Source organism: Neofelis nebulosa, chromosome 2 (genome assembly GCF_028018385.1).
Source record: "Neofelis nebulosa isolate mNeoNeb1 chromosome 2, mNeoNeb1.pri, whole genome shotgun sequence".
Taxonomy (NCBI): domain Eukaryota; kingdom Metazoa; phylum Chordata; class Mammalia; order Carnivora; family Felidae; genus Neofelis; species Neofelis nebulosa.
Genome location: NC_080783.1, coordinates 208,155,718 through 208,180,845, shown reverse-complemented (window position 1 = coordinate 208,180,845; position 25,128 = coordinate 208,155,718). Strand labels below are relative to the sequence as shown.

At 45.1% G+C, this 25,128-nt stretch overlaps 1 long non-coding RNA gene across 1 annotated transcript; it reads left to right on the top strand.

Moving 5' to 3' along the window:
- Positions 1 to 25,128, top strand: LOC131505369 (uncharacterized). The gene is made up of 3 exons (XR_009258374.1): positions 1 to 178; positions 16,520 to 16,582; positions 24,224 to 25,128. It is a non-coding gene; the product is annotated as an uncharacterized LOC131505369 (long non-coding RNA).

Below are 25,128 nucleotides of genomic sequence, written 5' to 3'. Positions count from 1 at the left end.
GAAAGATAAATTTTGGTATGATTCCACTTACGTGAGGTACCTAGGGTAGTCAAACTGATAGAAACAGAAAGTAGAATGGTAGCTGCCAGGGGCTGGGGGAGGGGAAGTGGGAAGTTAATGGGTACAGAGTTTCGGTTTTGTAAGACGAAAACGTTCTAGAGATCTGTTGCACAACACTGTGAATATACTTAATGCTACTGAACCGTACAAAATGATTAAGATGAGGGGCGCCTGGGTGGCTCAGTCAGTGAGCGTCCGACTCAGGATTTCAGCTCAGGACACGATCCCAGGGTTGTGGGATCGAGCCCCATGTTGGGCTCTGCGCTGAGTGTGGAGCCTACTTGGGATTCTCTCTCTCTGTCTTTCTCTCTCTCTCTCTCCCCCTCTGCCCCTCTCCTGTGTGCACTTTCTCTCGCTCTCTAAAATAATAATAATAATAATAATAATAATAATAATAAAAGATTAAGATGATACATTTAATGATATGTGATTTTTAGCAGAATTTCAAAAAATGTTAATGATCTTTCCATATTGAACTGGAAGGCTTTTCGGGTCCCACCAGACCCTATAGAAATCTGTCTGTAAGCAAATACTTAAACATGTCATGTTATTACTGTTTAAGTTTTAAATAGTAAGTATCTTTTTTTTTTTTTTAAATTTTTTTTTTTCCAACATTTTTTATTTATTTTTGGGACAGAGAGAGACAGAGCATGAACGGGGGAGGGGCAGAGAGAGAGGGAGACACAGAATCGGAAACAGGCTCCAGGCTCCGAGCCGTCAGCCCAGAGCCTGACGCGGGGCTCGAACTCACAGACCGCGAGATCGTGACCTGGCTGAAGTCGGACGCTTAACCGACTGCGCCACCCAGGCGCCCCAATAGTAAGTATCTTTTAAGTGTCTTAAAGGGACTGCTTGAGGAAAAAAAACGATTATGTTGCAGTGAGAGCAGCCAACTCTAATTTATCAGATTTGAAAAGTGAAATTTACGTTTCCTGAGTTTTCTTAAGGACATCAAAAGCACACAGCATTTGCTGGGATTAAACAAGTTTCAGTTTTCTGAGTCAAAAAAAAAATGCAGCTATTCAACTACCCTTTATTGTGTAAAGAATTGGAACTGGCCACGCTGTCTGGGTAATTCGTTTGTTTTCAATCTTAAAAGCACGTCAAAAGTATTTCCTTATTTGTTTTGCGGACCAGGAAGCTCAGAGCAAGATTTGCAGTACATCTCTAACTTCTACCTGGAACTTTATTTTTTTAAATTTATTTATTTACTTTAAAGTAGGCTCCACGCCCAACCTGGGGCTCAAACTCATGACCCTGAGATCAAGAGTCACATTCTATCGACTTAAGCCAGCCAGGCGCCCTCTACCCGGAACTTTAGGAAATAATGCATTGGGGCAACTTTGTGTTTTATTTTGTCTCTTATTTCATCTGACTTATTCCCTCCCCTAATTTTTGCTTGGCCCAGCTTCATCACTTAATTTTTTTTTTTTTTAAATCTTTTGCACAAGACACATTTCGTAAATCCTCTTTGGACCACGGTTGGCGTAGATAAATAAATAAAATAGAAAGGACGAATGTGAACTGAACACCTTACAGATATGGTCTTATATAGTCATAAATTTCCAAACATCATCAAGTCCATGACTTCCAAAAACAAATAAAACACCAAGGCCAAGTGAAATTCATCCTATGAGGCAGAAGGGGTGGACTCTTTAACTAGTATATTTCATATCTCTTTGTAAACAGGAAGCAGAAGCTCTAACAGCCAAGCAGCTGATGGGGGGGGGGGGACTAGGGGGGAGGAGGTGGGGAGGAAGGCTGGGTTCCTGAACCAGCTTCTTCTGGGGCAGCCTTGACTGAAGACACCAGCAACCTTCTAAGAAAGAGGTAGGAAGCTGAAACTATGCAGTGAGGAAACTTTTAAACACGCAGATGTATCATAAATCAAGACGACACTAATGACTCCTGTCCTGTTAGTCATAATCTGCTTCGAGTGGTTTCTCCAGCAGTGGGAGTGAGGGACTTTGAGCTATCCCCTTTGCTACGGAATTAAATCAAACTGAGTAAGTGCTGCATCAATTAGGCTTTTGGTTGCAAGCCACAGAAACGGATTCTAGCTTCAGCGAAAACCAGAATACACTAGAAGGATGTTATGGACTGAATGCTTGTGTTTCCCCCGAATTTGTATGTGGAAGTCCTGTCCCCCAGTGTGATGGTATTTAGAGATGTGGCATTTGGGAGGTAATTAGGGTTAGATGATGTCGTGAGGGTGGGGCTCTCATGACACGATTAGTGCCCTTATAAGAAGAGACACCAGGGACCTAGCCCTCCCTCCCACTCACAGCACGCACAAAGACGAGTTCATGTGAGCACATAGCGAGATGCCAGCCACCTCCACAAAAGGCCTTAGAATGCAGCCCACCTGGCTGGCATTTTGATCCTAGATTCCCCAGCCTCTAGAACTGTGAGAGATAAATATCTGTTGTTTAAGCCCCCCCCCCCCCCCGGTCTGTGATATTTCACGATGGCGGCCTGAGTTGACTGCGACAAAGGATATGGGGGTTCGCAGAACCAAGAGGAAACCGTGGGGCCAGCTTGGAAAATCAGCGGGAATGAAGGGATCTCTGAAAGCCCATCAGCCACATTTGTACAATTCCTGGGACAGAAGGCACTATTCCTGTGGACCGGGAGTCAGCAAACTATGGCCCGCTGGTCAATTCTTGCCCGCCACGTGCTTTTGCAAATAAAGTTTTATCGGAACTACCTCTTTCTTACACCATCACTGGTTTCTCCTAGCAGGACTGCAGAGAACAGTGACTGCCCCGACAGTACTCATACATTGACATGTTGTCTGTGGCTGCCTCTGCCCTGTGGCAGCAAAACGGAGTAGTTTCGCAGAGATCGTATGACCTGCAAAAGCCTAAAATATCTACCCCAAAAGTTTGCTGCCATAGACTAACAGAATAGAATGACATGGTGCCTCCTCCCGCCTCCCCAAACTGTACAATGCGCTGCTGGCCTTGTCTGGAGGGAAGCTGGATAGCAGAAACTACAGCTAAGGTTATGTTGGATAAGGATAGGTCAAGTTCATATGCTTCCTCTGTGATGGATGTGGGGTTTCCAGCCCCCTTTCCCATTCTCTGTGTCCTTAGAGAGTCCATTGGCTGAGCTTAAGTCCTGGGCCCATCTCTGTGCTATGGGACAGAGGGTGGAAGGATCAGGCCCTCTTGGCTTCATTTACAAGGGTGCCAGGCATTCTTAGAAGATGCCAAGTGAGTTCCTACACAGGGGGCTTGGGGTTCTACTAGCAGGAAGGGGGAGCCAGATGCTGATTGGCTGGAAGTCTACGAATGTCCTCCTAAATACTTACGAACAGCACAATCATTGTGACCCATCAAGATACACACGGCTCTCTCATTCATTCGTTGTCATGCCGCACGTCCAGAATCTGGCCACTTCTCACCCCTGCCGCAACCCTGGTCCGGGCCAGCATCATCTCATACCTCTTACATCATTGCAGGAGGTACCTTGTCCTCCCCGCTGCTTCCAGCCTTGCTTACTATGGTCCGTTCTCCACACAGCTGTCAGAATATTCCTTCAACTGTTTGTTTCCCAGTAAACTCGAAGTAATATTATGTCATAGCTCTGTCCACGGTGTCCAGTGGCTTCCTATCTAACTCAGGGTCAAAGCCAAAATTGTCACCATGGCCTACCAGGGCGTGATCTGTCCCCCCACTGGCTCTCTGATCTTACCTCCTACCATTCTTCCCTTCCTCACTCTGTTCCAGCCACGCCAGCCTCCTGGCCAGTCCTGCAAACACGCAGGCATTGTCTTGCCTCAAGGCCTTGCATCTGGCCCTTCCTTCCGCCTAGGAATCTGTTCCCCCTGGAAAGCTGCATGACTTCATCCCCCAAGTCCTTCAGTCCTTGCTTAAATGTCTTCTCCGCAGAGAGGGTGTCCTTGACCGCCATGACCTCTGTCTGCCTCACCCTGTTTTCTCTCTCTCCGTAGCCTCTCTCACCACCAGACACGTGACACACGGCTGTTCCTTTGTTGTCTGTGCATCTCAGAGAGTCAACTCTGCGAGGGCTCCTGCGCCACAGTGAATTCTGCCTGAAGCAGAGTAGCACTTGATGAATAAATGTTAAGTGGAAGAATCCTGGGGCACCTGGGTGGCTCGGTTAAGCGTCTGCCTCGTGCTTTCAGCTCAGGTCATGATCTCGCCGTTTGTGGGTTTGAGCCTCGCGTTGGGCTCTGTGCTGGCAGGGCGGGGCCTGCTCGGGATTCTCTCTCTCTCCCTCTCTCTCTGCCCCTCCTACATGCTCTCTCTCTCTCTCTCTCTCTCTCTCTCAAAATAAATAAATAAACTTTATTATTATTATTTTTTTAATTTTTGTAATGTTTATTTTTGAGAGAGAGAGACAGAGCACAGGGGAGGGAGGAGCAGAGAGAGCAGGAGACACAGAATCTGAAGCAGGCTCCAGGCTCTGACTCATCAGCACAGAGCCCGACGCGGGGCTTGAACTCGCAAACCGTGAGATCATGACCTGAGCGGAAGTCCGACGCTTAACGGACTGAGCCACCCAGGCGCCCCTAATAAATAAACTTTAAAAACAAAGTTAAGTGGGAGAATTCTGACCCAGGAAGGCACTGCTTCCCTTGAACCCTGGGAAACTCAGGACCCTGAAGCCCCCCAGAGTGTGAAAATGAACCTCTTTTCCCTACCCTTGGAATGTTGATCTGGAAATCCCTGACTTCAGACAGAGGGAATTTCCAGGCTATAAAACTAAAAGCTGAAGGCATTGACTCTTTAAACCCCCAAAAGCCTTAAGAGCAGGGAAAGGGGTACTAGCAGCGTCAAAATGATTTTCTTTTTCTTGTCCCCATTGCCCTCCTTTATTTTTCTTCATAGCATTGTCACTGTTTGAAATGGAGCTGAAGCCCCATCTAGGCACTTGGCGGTTTCTGTATTTTCTGAGGCGACAGACAGCTCGAGGAAGAGGCATGCAGACAAGGCCTACGCTAGTCTTTATCTCTGGGTGGCGCAGTGACTGCCTTGAGCATGGTCATGTGACCCCATTGAGACAAAGGAGAATCAGGAGCCATTTAAGTCAATGGGATGGCCAGAGAAATAGAGCATCTTCTTCCCGCTGGTATTAAGAAAGAACAAGATTAAGCCTAGCATTGCTGGTGCTGGTGCCACAGCCAGGGAAGAGCCTTCCTATATAAAGTTTCACAACAAAGAGACAGAGAGAGACTGGTCCTGATCCTGTTGAGCCCCTGGATCCAGCCGTACCTGAAGTCGGTGGACTTTTCAGATTCGTGTTGCCTCAGCCAGCTTGAGCTGGATTTTCTGTTACCACTAAGTGATCATTGCTTTTTGATTCACTCTTCCCTCCTGCCTCCCTGTTCATTCATCCCCTCTAACTCCTCTTCTGTTGGTAGGAGCCGTATCTCTAGGTCAGACCTCAAGTCCTGAAATAGGATACAAAAGCACTTCCTGCTCAAAGCCAAACAACAGGATGAAGGAGGGGAAAGGTCAGTCTATTTTCCCCATGTTTTCAAGCATTTGGATGCTTGTCAACAACAAGACAGAACTTCTAGCTTTTGATCTGATAGTTTTGGAGCTCTGTCAATGCCAAAGGGCCTGATTCTCATGCTCTCCTTGGAATTGTAAGACTTACTAGAATTTGTGCAGAACTTGGAGAAAAGGACCCTGAATACATTTGCTGAAATATTTGTACAACTTTCCCTTAATCTACTTAAGTGATGTCATTGCTTTTTGAACATTTTGAGCTATTTTTCCTTTCTAATGTTAGAAGAAGAGAGGTAGACACATAAAGCAGGCTTTTAAAAAAATACATAACATTCGTCATTTTTTCTTTTCTTTTTTTAAATGTTTGTTTTTGAGAGAGAGCTTGCACAAGTGGGGGAGGGGCAGAGAGAGAGGGAGACGCAGAATCCAAAGCAGGCTCCAGGCTCCCAGCTGTCAGCACAGAGCCCGACGTGGGGCCTGAAATCACAAACCACGAGATCATGACCTGAGCCGAAGTCAGATGCTTAACCGACTGAGCCACCCAGAGGCCCCAGAAATTCCATAATTTATTTTTCTGTTTTCTCTCTCTTTTCTAAGTATGCTTCATGCCCAGCGCAGAGCCCGATGTGAGGCTTGAACTCACAATCCTGAGATCAAGTCAGATGCTTAAACAACTGAGCCACAGAGGTGCCCTCATTCTCTCTTTGCTGGGTGTTTGAGTTATCTCTGATGTTTGCTCTAATACATAACGCTATGTTGGCATCCGTCTGTGTTTGCTTGTTTGTGTAAGTATCTCTAAATGTGGAATTGCCGGGTTAAAGGATTTAAACACTAAAGTTTTGGGGCACCTGGGTGGCTCAGTCAGTTAAGCAGCCAATTTTGGCTCAGGTCATGTTCTCCGGGTTCGTGGTTCAAGCCCCGCGTCGGGCTCTGTGCTGATAGCTCAGAGCCTGGAGCCTGCTTCGGATTCTGTGTCTCCTTCTCTCTCTGCCTCTCCTCTGCTCACACTCTGTCTGTCTGTCTCTCTCTCTCTCTAAAAAAAAAAAAAAAAAAAAAAAAAGAATAAACAAAAAAGAAAGAAAAAAGAAAAAATTAAAAAAAAAATTTAACACCTAGGGCCTAACTTTCAGCCTCTGCAGAGGTTATACTGGCTTCTACCAATAGTGCACAGGAGTGCTTTGGACGGTAAACTCCCCCCACCAATAAAAAACATTGGTAGGTATCTCAATCTGTCTGTGCTCTTAGAACAAACTACCACAGAATGGGTGGTGCGTTAACAATATAAGTTTATTTCTCACGGTTCTGGAGGCTGGGAAGTCTAAGATCAAGGTGCTGATAGATTGGGAGTCTGGTGAGAACCCTCTTCCCAGGTCACATACGCCTCTCTTTTGCTTCTCCTGTATTGGGAGGAACAGGCAGACTCTGAGATCTGTTTTACAAGGACACTAACCCTGTTTCTGAGAGCTCTGCCCTCATGACCTTTCTAAGGTCCCACCTCCAAGTACCATCCCATTGGGGAGCACCCAGTCAATGCGGTGGGATGTGCCTCCTTGTTGTACCCAGCCAATATTAGGGAACACACTCATTTCACCTTCATTGTGTTGGCCAGAAACCAAACTCAAATTGATCTGGCCAAAAATTGACTTTGTGAGGGAAATGGCTTCAGGCAAGGCTGGATTCAGGGCTCAGATGTTGCCATAGGAACTCATCTTCTGTTTCCCGCGGGCTTGGCTTACTTCTGTTCTAGATGTTTCTTTCTTATGTTTCTTTCCTTTTTTTTTTTTTTGGTTGTTGTTTGTTTTTTATTTTTTATTAAAAAAAATTTTTTTTTAATGTTTATTTATTTTTTGAGAGACAGAGAGAGACAGAGCATGAGCAGGGGAGGGGCAGAGAGAGAGAGAGGGAGTCACAGAATCCAAAGCAGGCTCCAGGCTCTGAGCTGTCAGCACAGAGCCTGACGTGGGGCTCGAACCCACGAGCAGTGAGATCATGACCTGAGCCGAAGTCGGACGCTTAACCGACTGAGCCACCCAGGGGCCCCGTTGTTTGTTTTCTTAAAGATTTTATTTTGAAGTAATCTCTACCCCCAACGCAGGTCTCAAACAGACCACCCAGAGATCTAGAGTCCCCTGCTCCAGCCGGACATCCCCAGGCTCTCTCTTTTTAGTGGTTCCAGTCCTCCTATCCTCTCAGGTTCAAGTTCTGCACCCAAAAGCACGTTTTCTAGCAGTTTGAGCCAAAGTTCTGATAGTCACTCTTTTTACACCTATCATTGACCCAATCACAGTGACCCCCAAAATGGGCTGAGTTGACTGACTTGGGCTGGGTTGCTCAAGTGCTCCGTCCCTGGAGGTTGGGGTTAGAATCTGATCCCCCTGCCTCCGCACAGTGCCTGAGAGAAGGGGGGAGGCAGAGGCCCTCATGAAAGTCTGGGAGTGCGGAAGGAATGGTTGCTGGGGAGATAGAGCCTTCATCCAGCTCTGATGGTCACAACTGCCTCCAGTGCTGCCCTGGGGTAAATCCATTCTCCATGCTGCAGCCAGAAAAGGGGCCCTCCAAACAGAACAAATCTGAGCCTTGTTTAAAACTCTTTGGTTGTTCTTCTTTGCCTTCAGGGTAAATTCCACCCCCCTTAACTAGGCCTCCAGGACCTGGCCTTCCCCCCCCCCCCCCAAGCTCCCTAGCATTCCTTTGTAAAGCTGGACTGCATTGCTTAGTTGTCCAAATAAGCCTTGTTCTCTCTCTTACTTCTTTGTGTAACAGCCTTGGTGATTTATAAAGAACTTACTAAGTGCCAGGCAATGTGCGAAGCATTATACATGTATTATATACCCAACGCGAGTACTCACGATAATCCCACGAAAAGAGGCAGGGTGTATGTGATACAATCATAGCAGTCGGTCGGCTGAAGTTCAGATTCAGGCTCATGTATTAATCATGTTTGCATTTTCTGTATTTTATGATGCTTTAACATCTTACGGCCTTCCAAACCCTGGAGAGAGTGCCCCTCCCAGGGCTAGCTATCTTAGAGATAGTGAACAACTTGACTTTGAGTGTGCCTTTCCTATACAAACCAGTCAATTCAAAGTCCACACCCCTAACCCCTCCTTTATCCAACCCTCACACAGCAAATCAATATTCCCTCGGCCCTAATCACACACCAGAGACAGGTACCAGACAACTAGGAGTTCCCCCATAGCCTGGAACCTGCTGGCATGATTCAAACGAGCCCATCTTGAACTGCAGGCCTAGCCTCTCTCATTCCTTCCCCTGAGAACCACGATCGAGGCTTTTGCCTGTGCTGTTTTTTCTGTCTAATTTGTCCTGGTGCTCTCCCTTGCGGCCCTGCCTCGCACGGTGTGCATCTGCTTCTTGGGAATTACAAGTAATAAATCCTTCTTTCAAAGGCAGTTGTCTTCGTGTATGACATCTTACCATACCTGATTAAAATCAAATCATGGAGGGGCGCCTGGCTGGCTCACTTGTTAGAGCATGTGACTCTTGATCTTGGGGTCATGAGTTCAAGCCCCATGTTGAGGGGAGAAGTTACTTGAAAATAAAATTAAATTAAAAAAATCAAATCTTGGAGACATTCAGCCTCTAATTAGCTGTGTGACCTTGGGCTCAAGCTCTCTCTGCCTTGAGTTCTCTCTCTCTAAAATGGGGATGATAAAAACACCTACTTAAAAGATGAAGGGCTGGGGCGCCTGGGTGGCTCAGCCGGTTAAGCGGCCGACTTTGGCTCAGGTCATGATCTCGAGGTCCGTGAGTTCAAGCCCCGGGTCGGGCTCTGTGCTGACAGCTCAGAGCCCGGAGCCTGTTTCAGATTCTCTGTCTCCCTCTCTCTGACCCTCCCCCGTTCATGCTCTGTCTCAAAAATAAACGTTAAAAAAAAAAAAAAAAAAAAGATGAAGGGAAAAATTGGGAAAGACTTTGAAATGGGAAAGGGAAAGAAAAAACACCAATGAGTGTCTGATGAACTCACTCTTCCTGGTGATTGCTACCGTTCCGGGTCTTTGAGTTAGTTTGCAACTCTGTAAGTCATAAGACACCGATGGTAATGCAATAAACATTGCTAATAGAAATGCAAATTGTATCTGGTGAAATGCAGTTGATTTTGTCCTGAGGATATTGACCAGTTTTCTCAGTTTTGCATCTATTTGTGAGTTTAAGTGCAAGCACAGCTTTCCTTGGCTCTCACAAATATATCTCAACTAGCAAGAGAGCCTTAACTTTTCTTTAGAAAATTTTTTTAATGGTTATTTATTTTTGAGAGGGAGAGAGACAGAGTGTGAGCGGGGGAGGGGCAGAGAGAGAGGGAGACACAGAATCCGAGACTCCAGGCTCCGAGCTGTCAGCACAGAGCCCTACAGGACCCTCAAACTCAAGAACTGCAAGTTCGTGACCTGAGCCAAAGTCAGACGCTTAACCGACTGAGCCACCAGGTGCCCCAAGAGCCTTAACTTTTCTAACTCTCTGTTTCTCTATTCTTGTTCTCTTTACTAAGTCTGTGTTTTGTTTCTTGTTTTGGCTCCCTGACAGACAATAAATTATTCCTCTTTAGTGGCAGCAATAATGGGGAAGTTGATTTTTATGGTCAGAACATTTAGCAATCTCTGTAAATGGGTTAATGGATTATAGAGATCAATTCTCTGCTGAGAGAGGCAGAGAATCTGGCTTGTTAGTCTTTTTGTTTGTCTATTTGAGCTCAAATCAATTAAGACTTTAATGCTTGCCAGGAAGGAAAACAGCTCTTTGATATCCGGACCAGTGAGTTTTACATGTTTTTGAGTTTATTCTCCACCCTTGGCTATAGTCGCAGGTCTGAAGCTGGAGGTTTTGTTATGTTTGTGTATCTGTAATGGAGAAAGGCCCCTCATCTCTTTTGTAAGTATGTAAAAATTTCCCATCTTTACAGGATATTGATAAATTAGGTTATGAAGTCTTCTAAAGTAAAGGAATTCTTTACTGAACCTCATAGAGATCTTTAAAAAGTGATTCTTTTTTCTAAAATATGAATAAAATGAGGAAATGGGATTTCTAATCCTTTAAATTTATAATAGGCAAAATATTATTCTTCCAGAAACTGAGAATTCTTTTAAGAACTCAAGGACACCTATGAAATGGGAAAGCTGAAGGGACTCCATTTAAAACAATTTTTTAATGTTTATTTGTTTTTGAGAGAGAGATAGAACGTGAGCAGGGGAGGGGTGGAGAGAGAGAGGGAGACACAGAATCGGAAGCAGGCTCCAGGCTCTGAGCCGTCAGCACAGAGCCCAACGCGGGGCTCAAACTCACAAACCGTGAGATCGTGACCTGAGCCGAAGTCAGATGCCCAACCGACTGAGCCACCCAGACGCCCCAAAGGGACTGTTTTAGCAAGGGTCGGTCTCTGTTGTTTTTCTGCCAGGCCCGGTTTACTCATGAGCCACATTTTGCCTCTGACTAAGCCAGAGAAGCTTTGTTCCCACTGCAAGGGGGAAGCGAGAGAGCTAATCAATCATTCTCTGAGTTTTGTCCCAGGCCCCAAGCACCTGATAACACCTAAACTGAGCCAGATCCCAAACGTGTTCCAGGACACAAGCTTCAAACAAAGCTTTGGCTGACACTGACCTCCCTTCAGTAAATTACAGAACACCAATCGTTCACCTGAACTTGCCCTTGACTGGATCCTACCATGGATTCCTGGACGAACGCGAACCCTAGATACTTTTCTAATATAAACCCCTAGCCCCAAGCAATGATGAAACTCATGTTCCTTTCCTTTCGGAGTCTTCCAGATGCTCCCTCTGTTATTCCCACCTGCTGCCTACATTGTTCCATAAACTCTGTTTCCATTTTCTTTGGCTCACGGGAAGCCAAAGACCGTCTTGGCTGGTCCTGTGGGCCCCCCCGCCGTGTTCTTAGACCCAGCCTGCCTGCATCACAGACGCAAGATCAATCTTTGGCCGAAAGAAGGTTAGCTTAACAATTTTGCTTTTTGAGGTGCCTGGTGGCCCAGTTGGAAGAACATGTGACTCTCGATCTCAGTGGTGAGTTCAAGCCCCACGTTGGGGGTAGAGATTACTTAAATAAAACTTTCAAAAAAAAAAATCTATAAAGAAAACAATTTTGGGGGTGCCTGGGTGGCACAGTCGGTTAAGCGTCCGACTTCAGCCAGGTCACGATCTCGCGGTCCGTGAGTTCGAGCCCCGCGTCGGGCTCTGGGCTGATGGCTCGGAGCCTGGAGCCTGTTTCCGATTCTGTGTCTCCCTCTCTCTCTGCCCCTCCCCCGTTCATGCTCTGTCTCTCTCTGTCCCAAAAATAAATAAAAAACGTTGAAAAAAAATTAAAAAAAAAAGAAAAGAAAACAATTTTGCTTTAATGAAAACAACTGTCTGATTTGTCAGTGTGGGTATAATAACAGTGTACATTATATTCTACTTGGGTTTGTTTATTCTGAACTTATTCAGGTTTGTTATTCAAATAAGCTAACTTATTCATGCGTAATATTTACAAAGTGAAGAAATGTAAATTCGTATTCAACTAAATTGAATCATCCTGACGCACTTTAACAGTGATCATATCTTACAGTATGTCAGCTAGTAGATAATTTCCAAGATCATCAGTTGACTGAAAACTGATATTAAATTGAGTTACTGAACTGATATTAAATTGAGTTATTTAAAGCTTATTTACTTATGTTGAGACAGAGGGAGAGAGAAAGAATCCCAAGCAGGCTCTGCGCTGTCTTCCCAGAGCCTGATGCAGGGCTCAGTCCCATGATGGTGAGATCATGACCTGAGCCGAAACCAAGAGCTAGATGTTCAACTCAGTGAGCCACCCAAGGGCCCTTGAGTTATTTAATGGATAATCATTGATATCCAAATAATTTCTGGGATACAATACTGAAACATTGGTTACTAAGCATGATTTTAGTTTAATACTCTGCTTTTTTATATATATATATATATATATATATATATATATATATATATATATAAACTCACGAGCCTGAGATCAAGACCTAAACTAAGATCAAGAGTCGAACAGTTAACCAACTGAGCCACCAAGGCACCCCTACACTGCTTATATGTTTGTTATGTAAATGCTATATTCTGAGTTATTTTAATGAGCATTTTTTAAAGGTGTAAGAGAGATGTGTGGCTGCAGAAAGTTGCACTGTAAACTTTGCTCACGTGCTCTAATCCTGGGGTAAGGCTGAGGGGTCTTCATTAGCTACCCCCACATGCCCCAGTTAGTAAAAAGTAAAGCTTTGGTTAAAAATACGAACTCATAGGGGCACCTGACTGGTTCAGTTGGTGGAGCGTGTGACTCTTGACTTGGGGTTGTGAGTTAGAGCCCCACAGTGGGTGTAGAGATTACTTAACAGTAAAATTTAGGGACGTTTGAGTGGCTCAGTCTTTTAAGTGTCCGACTTTGGCTGAGGTCATGATCTCACAGATCATGAGTTTGAGCCCTGCATTGGGCTCTGTGCTGACAGCTCAGAGCCTGGAGCCTGCTTTGCATTCTGTGTCTCCCTCTCTCTCTGCCCCTCTCCTGTTCATGCTCTGTCTCTGTCTGTCTCTCTCTCAAAAATAAACATTAAACAAATTTTTTAAGTAAAATCTAAAAGAAATAAATAAAAATTCCTCTGAGCGGTTGAGATTATACTAGGAGCATTTGTAAAAGAGAAATGTAACGTATATGTAAGCAGAGTTTCTTAGGGTTTTCTAAGATGTTTGTTTATTTTTGAGAGAGAGATCGTGTACACGGGGGACAGCAGAATGAGAGGGGGACACAGGATCTGAAGGTGCCTGTGTGCTGACAGCAGAGATCCCGATGTGGGGCTTGAACTCATGAACCATGAGATCATGACCTGAGCTGAAATCGGATGCTTAACCAACTGAGACACCCAGGGGCCCCTACACTTTTTTTTGTTGTTAATCTCTTGATCTCTTTGCATTTTCAAGACTTATTGAGGACCCCAAACAGCTTTTGTTTTTGTGAATTTCAACTGTTAATATATACCATATTGGAATTTGAAACTGGGAAAAACTGATTAAGTTTTAAAATACTTACCAGGGGTGCCTGGCTGGCTCAGTCAGAAGAATATGTGACTCTTGATCTTGGGGTCATAAGTTCGAGCCCCACATGGGGTGTAGAGATTACTTACATAAATAAAACTTTAAAACAATATTTATTGATTCATCAGAAAATAAAACTCATTGCATATTAACACAACACCTTAGTACTAATATGAAAAATTGTTTTGGCCTCGTGGAACCCGTGAAAGAGACAGGCTATGTTCAAATAAAGTTTCAGTTTGATCCTGAATGTAAAAAAGAGTTTATATAAACGTAAATTTTATTTGCTTTGGTTTGTGATACCCGAGTCTGAGAAGAAGCTATGAAGTATGTTAACATCTTAGCAGAGTTGGTTCGATGCTGTGTGGCTTGTTTTCTTGGTTTGCTGATTCTTGCTTTCACCTGCCATGTAAAAAGTTATTCTTTGCTTTTTGCATAGATATCTAGGTTGCAAAGATTCCATGTCTTCATCATTTTCTTTTTTTTTTTTTGTCTTCATCATTTTCTATGATTTATTTTGATTTTATTATATCCTTAATTATTTAAGGGGGAATGGGGTGTCTGGGTGCTTCAGTCGGTTAAGCCTCCATCTCTTGATTTTGGCTCAGATCATGATCTTGCTGTTTGTGAGTTTGAGCCCTGCATTGGGCTCCACACTGACAGTGGGATTATCTCTGTCTGCTTGGGATTCTCTCTCTCTGCCCCTCCCCTGCTCATGTTCTCTCTCTCTCTCTCTCTCTCTCTCTCTCCCTCAAAATGAATAAATAGACTTAAAAAATTATTTAAGGAGGGGAAAAAAGAACAAAGATTCCTCATTCACAAATGAGTTAATGTTCTTTGCCATCCTATTACTGTCTATGCTTCTTTGTAAATGCTTTATTATCATAATTACAGGCACTCAAGATCCTAGCTTAACTGAATGTCCAAATCTCTGATAACTTGTCTAAACGTTTGCCTTCCTGTGACTGGATCCTAAGTATAAAAAAAGAAAAAGGTAAAGAAAAATTTCAAGATATCTGCTACACCTAAAACTAACTTTGAGATTTCCCATAGGATCCCTGGAAAGCCATAGTAGAAAAACATTCTTATGAACTGGTCCATCTTAACAATGAACTGGCCCTAGAACAATTATGGGGGCACCTGGATGACTCAGTCAGTTGAGCGTCTGACTTTGGCTCAGGTCCTGATCTTGTGGTTTGTGAGTTCGAGCCCCGCGTTGGGCTCTGTGCTGACAACTCAGGGCCTGGAGCCTGCTTCGGATTCTGTGTCTCCTCCTCTCTCTGCCCCTCCCCCACTCGTGCTCTGTCTCTCTCCCTCTCTTTCTGAAAAATAAATAAACATTAAAAAAAATAACTAGAACAATTTTGAAATAGTTCTGTTGAGTTTTCCTAGATCAGAGTCCTGTTGGTACTTGGGGTGATGATATTGGCAACAACAGCATAGTGTATCGTAAGTTCAGATATTATTTAAAATGTTCACTTGCTGTAATCTTCCTTCTTCTGTTTGGATCTAGCATGGTCTAGGCCAGTGGGATGCACATCAGACTTATTGTGGGCTAGAGATCTGTAGACATCTATAAGATTTCTAGGTCCTACTCTAGATTTACCGAATCTCTTGATATTCTTGGTATGGCAAGAATTGTGTCTCAGGATTATTGTATGTTATCTCTTAAGATCTCTTCCTCTGTACCAATTACGTTCATCTATTTTTATGAATCAGATGTAATGTTAACTGACTTCTTCGAAAATAGACTTAATCATTTATCTTCAGAGTATTTTGCCTACATTTTATTCTTTTTGCAATGATTTGATTATCTTTTGTTTAGCTTGCCAGAAACAACTTAATTTCCTTGTCAGTTTCCTGATTCTTATTATGAACCATCATTAGACCTTTCACACTGGAGAATTATCAGTCATAAGTTAACCAGAGCCATTTCAAGTCCCTGCCACCTAAAATAGCTGAGGTTTGCCTGAGGACCCTGCTATAAGCCACAGGGTTTGTGTTTTCATCAAAGAATCCGGTCTCAGAGCTTTGTGGGAAAGGACTATAACAGATCTTTGAAACTACTGGCATTCAAAACTGAGTTGACTCAGCTTAGACAACTTTTAGACTGTACCAGTGGAGTGAGTCAAGATTTCCAGGACTCTATGGTCGAGCAGATGGCTTCATGAGACTCCAACTCGAGAGCCAGCTGAAGAAGAATTAATTACACAGGACTGAATGAACTGACAAGGGAAATTTTATGGTAGTTATCTGTTTGGAATATGGTTGATCGTGTTTTAGTGTTCCATTTTCCAGATTCATAAGGAATCCCTTTGTCTTTCTTCTTAAGCCATCTGTTTATCCATAACAACTTATCTGATTTTGCTTTTGTAAACTGAACTAAACCATTTAAAATATCTGATCCTCAGGCGCCTGGGTGGCTTAGTTGGCTAAGTGTCCAACTCTTGATTTCGGCTCAGGTCATCATCTCGCAGTTCGCGAGTTCAAGCCCCACATTGGGCTCTGCACTGACAGCACAGAGCCTGCTTGGGATTCTCTCTCTCTCTCTCTCTCTCTCTCTTTCTCTCTCTGCGCCTCCCTCTCTCTCTCTCTCTCAAAATAAATAAATAAACTTAAAATAAAATACCTGGGGCGCCTGGGTGGCTCAGTCGGTTGGGCATCCGACTTTGGCTCAGGTCATGTTCTCAGGGTTCGTGGTTCAAGCCCCACCTGGGGCTCTGTGCTGACAGCTTGGAGCCTGGAGCCTGCTTCGGATTCTGTGTCTCCCTCTCTCTCTGCCCCTCCCCCACTCACGCTCTGTCTCTCTCAAAAATAAAATAAACATTAAATAAATAAATACATACATACATACATACATACATACATAAATACATAAATAAATAAAATACCTGATGTCCTACTTCTTACCAGGATAAATTGATTGTACATCAAGGCATCAAGAGCCATATTGGAGAATGATGTTCCTCAAATCAGGTATGACAAGACTTTTTAAGGAATACATGTTGGATCTACTTATGGAGTTAATGCCTACAAAGATCTCTAAGAAACCTGACCTGGTACCTGGTTTACAAGTGCGAAGGTAGGATATTTGGAATATTTGGGGGACCTCAAAAAGAGAAGAACTCACCCAAATTTACAGCTATGACAGGTGAAAGAAATCTGGGTTGGGTTTCTTAACCTAGGAATAACAAATAATAGAGCCTCCTGAAATTCCAGTTGGAGATTCCTTATGAAAACTTCCAGACAAAAGTTAATTTTGTAGTTGTTTAAAACCGAATGGCTTTAAAGTTTGCAAAGCAAATTTGGGAGGTCCTTAGGGCAAATTAATACACTCACCGCACCTGTATAAACTATCAGACCAGATTATGAGGCCAGGATTTATTTTGTGATCAAGAATAATTTTTCTTTGAGATTATTATGATCATAAGGGGTTTTGCAGGGACCACAGGGACAAGTTGGGAGGACCTTGAAATTTAGTGGGCATCTTGCCTGGCCGGTGAACCAGTTGCCTCTGCCTTTCCTTACCACTGAGCTACTTTATAGCTCAAAACTGTAGAAAGTTGACAGTAATGGAGATGCTTCTTGTCTATTGAAATGCAGATTGTGTCTAGCAGAGTGTAATTGATTACCTGTGGATACTGACCAACCTAGCCAGTTTTGCATTTGTTTATAGATTAATTTCATTGCTCCTTATCTCCCTATAATTGTGTATAATTACTCCCTATCTCCCTTTAATTGTGAACCTAACTGGTTCCCCCATCATCTAATAAGTTCCATAAAATCTTCAATACAGGTTCATCCCATATCCTTATGAGAGTCAACATGTTATCTTTTTTGAAAATTATCCTTTGGGTCGCTGTTATGTAGGGTGCATAGAACAGTGCCTGATACCCAGTACAGGCTCAATAAATGTTAGCTTTTTTTTTTTTAATGTTTATTTAGTTACTTTGAGAGGGGGAGGGGAAGGGGCAGAGAGAGAAGGAGAGAGAGGATCCCAAGCAGGCTCCACACTCAGTGAAGACCCCAATGCGGGGCTCGAACCTACGAGCCGTGAGATCATGCCCTGAGCTGAAACCAAGAGGTGGATGCTCAATGGACTGAGCCACCTGGGTGCCCCAATGTTAGTTTTTTAGGTAAAGGATTCCAATTACCCCTATCTTACAGGTGAGGAGAATAAGGTGCAGGGAAAGTAAACAAAGTTGCTTAGACGACACAGCGCGTCAGAGGTGGAACAGAACTAGAAGTCAAGTCTGTCTACGCCTCCAAGCCCGTGATTTTTTGTCCCCCTCCCACAGTCCTCTCTGGCTGTGCTCTGCTAACTCCCACTCCTCCTTCAGAGATGGAGTCTTTCTGGATCCCTCTGGACCAGGTTAGCATCTCCATCCCCAGCTCTGTATCCTCCCCTATTAGGCCCACAGCCTAAATATGTTGCAACCATCAACGTCTTCATCTAAAGGATGAGCTGCATCCGGCCAGGGACCGAGACCTTTTCCATCACCATCCAGCTCAGAGCCAGCATGCGGCAAATGCCCACGTGCGAGTGCAGGAAGTAAGACATCCTGTAGCCATGGCATTTTCTCCCCCTGGGAAGGAGAGCAGGGGTGCTTTCTGGAACTGCCTAGAAGCCCTCAGCATCTCCATTCTCTGCCAGCCCAACGCTCCCTGGGCTCCTGTTGGCTCAAGGGGCATCAAACCTCCTAAAGAGGATGCCCGGAGCCACCAGCCCCTCAGGACTTGAGTTCCTGGGTTTTGTTGTTGTCCCCGCCCCCCAAATCAAATTCCAGAAATCCAGGTTTAAAAATAACCAAGAAATGCAATCTTCTCCACCAAGCCGCTTGGCAAAAACAAATCCTCCACAAAGACCAGTGTGCAGTCTCACTTACACACTTACTCATTTTCAGATGCCAGCTCAGCTCTGTTCTGGGTGTGGAGGAAGAGGGGCCCGGGGCTGAAGGGCAAGGGCACGGGAGCCAGACACAAGCTGGGTTGGATATTGGGACGACCCGGCACGGCAGGCACACGCCCTTGTGGGAAGGCAGCTGTTTGGGACCTGCCGTGAAGTCCGGTTTTCCTTGGAGTCCCAGCCTGCTGGTCCCCAGCCCTGGATCAGGCAGAAGATCAAAGCAGCCCTGGAAAACGGCCTCCATTAGTGATCCAGAATTCACTCTCCTTCCCTGGGGAGACATCAGCTTCTGCTCGAGCCTGCCTTTCCCCATCATTACTTAGGGAACTGGCTGGTGGTAATAGGGAGTAGCATTCAAACTCCTGCTAACAACAACCTCAAACTCCTTCCTCTTTTCTACATGGTCTATTTTCTGACCTGTCATCTTTCTTAATGCCTATTTTGTGGGCGAGAAAAATGTGTGATGGAAGAGAGGAAATTCAGGACCAGGGAAGGCTTGGAAAACTGTCAAAATTTCATATTTCCTCCTCCTTTGAATCAGCATTTATGTCCCTCAATGGGGTTTTCCTGCATATGCTTGTATAACTCCCTTTTAAAACAATTTTTGCTGTTTTTTCCTTTCCCTGCCCCTGGGTAAGTCATTCCAACGACTACTTTCCACCTCAAAAGAAAGTAGTGGACAGGAAAAAAGTGGTCGTGTGGTCTGTTGGCTACAACTCCCAGCAGAGCCGGGAGCCTTTGGTTCTATTCTGAGCCTTTTTTGGGAACAGGACGAAGGAAGGGGACGCGAGCCTTGCCCTTTTACGGGAGCTCCCGGGACCCTGTGCCAGCAGGAGGAAGTTGCTTACTCCACATCAGAAGGGAGCCGGAACCCGCATTTATGAAACACCTACGAAGTGCCAGGCCCACTTAAATCCTCATAAGGTTGTGAGATAGGTTTTGCGACTTCCACATGACAGATGAGGAAGCTGAGGCTCAGAGAGATGTGGAGCGGCCCCAGGGTAGCACAGCTTGGCAGCTGGGAACTCAGCCTGGTTCAGATTCTTAGGCCTGAGCTGTTTTCACTACAATGTGCAACCCGCCAACCATGCTTTATTCGTTGAGTTACTGAATTTATTGAGCACCTAGTATGCGCCACACACCCCCCCCCCCATTGTAGTTGTGATCAAAGCAAAGATCCTTTTTTTTTTTTTTTTAAATGGAGCTTATATTCTAGTTGGGGGTGGGGCAGAGGCAGGAGGTAGACAAAAAATACACATAATAAATATGTAAATTATGTAACACGGTGTGTCTTATATGCTGAGGACAAAGGAAAAAGTAGGGGTGGCTACGGGTATTGGGAGGACTGGAGACCCAGTTGTACACTTAGGATAATCAAGACAGACCTCATGGAGGTGGTGATGTTTGCGTGAGGATTTATAGGAGAAATTGGCGGGGCGGGGGGGCACCTGGGTGGCTCAGTCGATTGAGCATCCAGCTCTTGATTTCAGCTCGGGTCACGGTCTCACGGTTTGTGAGTTCAAGCCCCACCTGGAGCTCTGTGCTGACAGCGTGGAGCCTGCTTGGGGTTCTCTGTCTCTGCCCATCCCCCACTCCTGCACGAATTCTCTCTCCCTCCCCCCCCTCCCTCCCCCTCTCTCTCAAAATAAATAAACCCTTTTTAAAAATAAATAAAAGAGGGGCGCCTGGGTGGCTCGGTCGGTTAAGCGGCCGACTTCGGCTCAGGTCACGATCTCGCGGTCCGTGAGTTCGAGCCCCCGCGTCGGGCTCTGTGCTGACCGCTCAGAGCCTGGAGCCTGTTTCGGATTCTGGGTCTCCCTCTCTCTCTGACCCTCCCCTGTTCGTGCTCTGTCTCTCTCTGTCTCAAAAATAAATAAACATTAAAAAAAAAAATTAAAAAAATAAAAGTAAATAAAAGAGAAATGGGAGTTGGGGGCGGTGTTTGAGCGAAATTATCACTGTCAGAGGCAACAGTCAAGTCAGTGCAAAGACAGGAAGGTGGGAGTTTGCCCAGTGCGTTTGACCGATAGCAAGAAGGGGAGGGTGTGTGCATGTCACAGAGATGGCAAGGGGTCCTTACCCAGGAAAGGGCCACTCTGGTGTGTTGGGTTGTGTTGGGAGTAGACCTCGGGTGCGGGGAAGAAGCAGGGAGAGGGGGAAGGGGCTGTGGCGGTCGCCAGCTAAGAGACCCTGCAGTTTTGGAAGCAGTGGAGGCGGTGAGTGGTGGTTGGATTCTGGATTTATTCTGAAGGCAGAGACAGCAGGGTTTCCTGATGGGCTAGATGGGGAGTGTGAGAGGGAGACGTCGGGGCACCTCCGAGGTTTCTGCTGGCCAGAGGAAGGTTTTGGGTGGGGCAGATCTGGGCAGGGAAGGAAGACCAGGAGTTCTGGTTTCGGACATAGTGAGTTCGAGACGTGCAACCTCTCTCCATACGGGGCCAGATAAATAACATCCAGGGCAAGACTGAAGAGGCCAATTTATGAGGAGTCTCCAAACAAACCAGCCAATTTCAGAGTTCCCCAACATCGCCTTCCTCTTAACCAGCTTTTTTTTTTTTTTAACTCGTTGTGGGGGAGGGGTGTCCATGAACTTGGATGGGAAAAAATTACATCTCCCCCCGCCCCCAACCTCTTACTGGAATGTTTCATTTCCTTCGATTATGAATGTAGGCAACGAACCTCAGGAGACTTAGCAAGGCCGGCGACTGCTACCAATAAGAATCACAGACGTTTTCGTTTTACATCATCGGTGCCACAGATTACCCTCAAATGCCTTTTATCGTTATCACTTCTTTGAACTTATGGTAATTATTAGATGTCACCCCATTTTATGATTTCATGCGTTAACAAGCACGTGTATTACCACCTCATAAATTTGAATTTGAGACATTTTTGATGACAATATTTTATCATACTTAGTTTCCCTGGTAATCTTATGCATTTTATTGTTTGGGGAAGTCTCATCAGCTCCCCCCGACTGTCACAGGGGTCCCTGGCACAAAAGAGTTAAGACCCCGATCTAGGTTAAATATCCTTGATGAGAAAGGAGCAAATATAAATAAATAAGTCACTAAAATCTCTGGATCTGAGGCAGGAACCATGCCAGGAATTTTATAGACATTCCCTAATTTAATCCTTACAGTTGCAAGGTGGATATTCTCATTATGCCCCTTTTACAACTGAGGAAATTGGGGCTCAGAGATGTTAAAGTCACCCAGCCGCTGCTCTCTCGGTGAAAAATCGGGCATTCAAACTCAAGGCTATATCTAAAGTCTGTGTTTATATTTTAGTAAGACAAATTGGCTCCTATGTTGAGTCCTACGGGCCCCTCTGGGTCAGCACAGTGTCATAGCCAAACAGCAGGGTGGTATTGGGTAAGAACTGAAGACTGGAGCTGGTCTGCCTGGGCTCAGATCCAGCCTGTGTGGCTTGTTTACCTGTGACCGTGGCTGAATTACTTGCCTGTGCCTTCATTTCCGTGTCTATCACATGGGCCCGATGGTGATAAAAATGCCACCGGCAGAAATGTGTTGTGGGGTAGATTGTGACATCTAGAACAGTGCCCAGAATGTAGAAGGCGCTTGCTTCATAAGGATTTATTTTTCTTAAGAGAGAAACAGATGGGATTTGAATGTCAGTGCAACTTCTTACTAACTGTGTGGTCTTGGGCAACTCACTTAACCTCTCTGAGCTTCATTGTCCTCATCTGTAAGTGGAGATCATAAAACCTGCCTCCTAGGGTGGTGGTTAAGAATTAAATGAGATCATCGGGGCGCCTGGGTGGCTCAGGTGGTTAAGCGTCCGACTTGGGTTCAGGTCATGATCACACGGCTCGTGAGTTCGAGCTCCACGTCAGGCTCTGTGCTGACAGCACAGGGCCTGGAGCCTGCTTCGGATTCTGTGTCTCCCTTGCTCTCCGCCTCTCCCCCGTCTCAAAAATAAATAAACACTAAAAAAAAGTAAAGAAAGCGTGTGTGTTGAAAAGAAATGAGATCATTAATACAAGATGTTTAGACATTCACTAAGGAGTGTAAGCAATCCGTAATAGATACGTGCTCAATCAATGTTAACATTAATTAATTGATTATTATCTTTCTACCTCTTTTCAATCTTGTCAGTTTTCCTAGTCCTTACTCTGGTCTTTATTAAGCTCTCCCAATCCCATTCCTTTACTTGGGAATTTTGTGGCATACCTAATATAATCGAATGCTTAAGGTTAAACCCAGACATTTATCACGCAAATATTTACTGAGCTCTTTCCATATGCCAGTTTAAGTTTATTATTATTGTTTTAGTAATTTACACACCCAACATGGGGCTCAAACCCATGACCCTGAGATCAAGAGTCACATGTTCCCCCAGCTGAGCCAGCCAGGTGCTCCACCAAATTAATATTTGACAATAATAATTTCATATCAATATATTGGACATAGGTCCATACTGTCTTGTTCTAGACAGATCTTCTCTACACTGGGCCCCACAGCTCTCTGGCCCCATCCCTCACCACCGAGAATTGCTTTCTTCTCTAGACATGCAGTGCCCGTTCACAGTCCTATGCCTCTGCACATGCTTGGCCCTCTGCCTGGAATGTCCTTCCCACCTAACAAACGCTTCCTTGTTCTTTGGGGCCCGAGTCAAATGTCCACTTCCTCCATGAAGCCTCCTTGACCTCCCCGAGGCAAATGGCCACCGTACCTGAGCCCTCCCGGGGACATCTGCTTATTTTACCTAAACAGCACCAATTTCATATTTGTCCTTAGTTGTCCTTTAGGGAACCATCCCCTCCTTGCTTTTTGGTCCAGTGGGTTGATCTTAACCCCACCTCATCCCTCATTCCAGGACAGAGCATGTGACTAGGACTAAGCGATCTGAGTATTCTATTCCCCTAGCTGGTGTGACCGGTTCAGGAATGGACTCAGAGTCAAGCCTAATCAGTGAGATTCGAACCTGGGACTTTTTGTTTAAGCCAGTTCTAATTAGGTTTCTGTCCCTTGCAATGGCCATCAAGAGTCCTGACTAGTACAAGCCATCCCAGAGTAAATTGTTGTGTGATCTCCCTGTTACCTTCTGTCTGTTTGTCTTTCTCTCTCTCTCTGGACTATGAAATAATTCAGGGCAGAGACTGATTCTTGGGGCACCTGAGTACCTCGGTTAAGCATTGGACTCTTGGTTTCAGCTTAGGTCATGATCTCACAGTTCGTGAGATCATCCCTGAGTCTGGCTCTGTGCTGCGGGTGTGGAGCCTGCTTGGGATTCTGTCTCTCTCTGCCCCACCCCTCTCTCAAAATAAGTAAATAAATTTAAAAAACAGATTGTTCTTAATCATGAGATGATCTGGGGTCCAGATCCCTTCAGATAAACGGCAGGAGAGTTGACAAAGTCCTGGAACAAGACTGTGTGTATATATACTCTTTCTGTCCCATGTGGATGGGAACTGCTTCTGGTCCTTCTGTCCGGTAGGGAGGGAAAAGAATGCATTTTACAGTTCGGCGACCCTGTACCTCACATCTGAGTTTCCATTAATCTGCTCTAGCAAAAAAGACACCACATCTGGCACAACAGGTGCAATCAGTGTTGCTACTTGGTGGGGTTGACAATAGTCCACTGTCATCTTCCAGGCTCTCTGCTTTTTGCAAGGACCACAACGGTGAGTTCACGCTCCACTGGCGACAATGGTGGTAGTCACCTTTGGCCTTGTATCGTTTCTCCAGGGCTTTCGTAGCCTCCGGCAACAGCCGTCCGATTCCAGTCTTTGAAACTGTCCAACACCTGGTATATTGCACCCTGCGGTTCATTCTCCTCTCCTACTTCCTTCCAGTTCACCACCAGTGACGATTTGCCCAATTGCGCCACACCTGCATGCCAGAGGTCACCGGTACTCTGCAAACCACCAATGACAGCGTCTTCATGGTCAGGCAACCGGCAGGTGATCCAGCTTTGAAATCCCATTTTACTTTGTTTCCTAAAGCCACTTTCAGTATCGACGGACATAGGTTACGTTCCTCTGTGAAGTTGGCATGCAAGAAGCTTTGGGAGGGGGTGTGATGGGGATGCTCTCAGGAACGATACCTGTAAACGAGTGAGAGAAGCAGCATCGCACAGAGGGAGAAGCCGAATAGCGACCAAGTAGCTCTGAAGCTCCCAATAGAACCGCAGGGAATTCTGAGGTGGATTTTCAGGGTTGTCTGATCGAAGCAAGGGGGCTAGGCATTTATTCTCCCTCCTGGACCGGTCATTCACGCAAGATGCCTTCAGGGAGGGCACTTGATCCTGGGTGAGGCACGCCTCTTTGGCTGAGCTGGGGCAGTGAGGGCCTTGGCTAAGGACTGCAGGATCTGCGGAAACACCACAGCATCCTCTACGGAGACTCTTTCTCATACGGGTATGCAGGTATCCCACGCACATGTTGCGTATTAGATATTGTGAATATCTTTTTTTCAGCCTGTCATCCGTCTGTTAGCTCTCAGTGTCATTTCTTGAGCAGACTCTCTTAATTATGATGTGACCAAATTAATAGATTTCCCTCCTTACTGATTTGTTCTCATTCCTTAGGTCGTGAAGATATCCTCCTACATTATGTTTTTTCAAAAAATATATTTTTACTTTCAAAATTGGA